Consider the following 1,294-nt stretch of genomic DNA (forward strand, 5'->3'; position numbering starts at 1 on the left):
ATAGCAATGCCATTAAAGATATGTTAATTAAGAATAGTCCCGTAACAAATAACAACATCATTTACAAAATTCCTTGTAAGGATTGCCCATCTTTTTATGTTGGTCAGTAAAGTAAAGATTTATATGTACGTATTAAGCAGCATATGTATTCAGTTAGAACAGCCCAGCCTCTGTAATTGCTAGAACTAATGATTATGTTTCAAGAAATTTACTGGAATCAGCAATTATACAAATCACTAATAAAAACAACCTAAATCTTAGTCTGAGATTGTACCATTTGGACCCACTTATTTGTAAAATGTTTATGAAGCACCTTAAAATAATTGAACTACTAATTAATTAGTCTCTCATGTATATAGTTATCATCTCTCTCTCTCTCTCTCTCTCTCTCTCTCTCTCTCTCTCTCTCTCTCTCTCTCGTGCTCGATATATCTATATCCTTTTTTCGTCTTTTCAATCATTTTTTGGGGGGAACATTTTTGTAAATTTCATGGTAGTAAGTTGTATATGCCTTCTTGTTTTTTCAAAATGTATTGTTTTCTGAATGAATCATCTGTTCACCTCGTGTTTTGCTCCTCGAAGGAGTGGCTGCCTAAAAATCGCTAATCTTGCCCTCAGGCGTTTCCTCGTTTCGGAAGAGTGAAATCGACCTTATTGCTAATCTTGTAATGTCAGTTTGAATATTAAGCCTACTTTTACTATTTTTTTCCTCTATATGATCAGTTATGCCTTAGTAAATGGTCGTGCTAGACCAAAAGTTCTTGGCGTATCTCGAAAAAACTTTCAATTTTACCTTCGTGGCAAAAAAACCTTTATATATATATATATATATATATATATATATATATATATATATATATATATAATATATATATATATAATGATGTATTTGCCGTATTTAACGATAGCTGTGATAAATAAAAGGACCATATTCTAAAACGTTGCATGAGTCATTCTGGTCGATGACGAGTTATTGCCAGCAAGTATGCCATTAAAGGAATTGTATATTATTATTATTATTATTGTTATTATTGTTATTATTATTATTATTATTATTATTATTATTATTATTATTATTATTATATTATTATTATTATTATTATTATTTCAGTAGACGAAATCTTCGGTCTCGTCCTTCTCCATGTAGTTCTGAAAGAGCCTTGAAGAAAAACCTGATGCACAGATCATTTGCCTTTTTTTTGTTTGTTTATTCGTGAGTTTGTGTGTTCATTAGCCAGGAATTTATAGGTTTTTTCAACTAATTATAATAGAATTACCGGAGAGTTCCTCGGAA

The sequence above is a fragment of the Macrobrachium nipponense genome, chromosome 9 (assembly GCF_015104395.2).
Source record: "Macrobrachium nipponense isolate FS-2020 chromosome 9, ASM1510439v2, whole genome shotgun sequence".
NCBI classification, from domain to species: Eukaryota; Metazoa; Arthropoda; class Malacostraca; order Decapoda; family Palaemonidae; genus Macrobrachium; species Macrobrachium nipponense.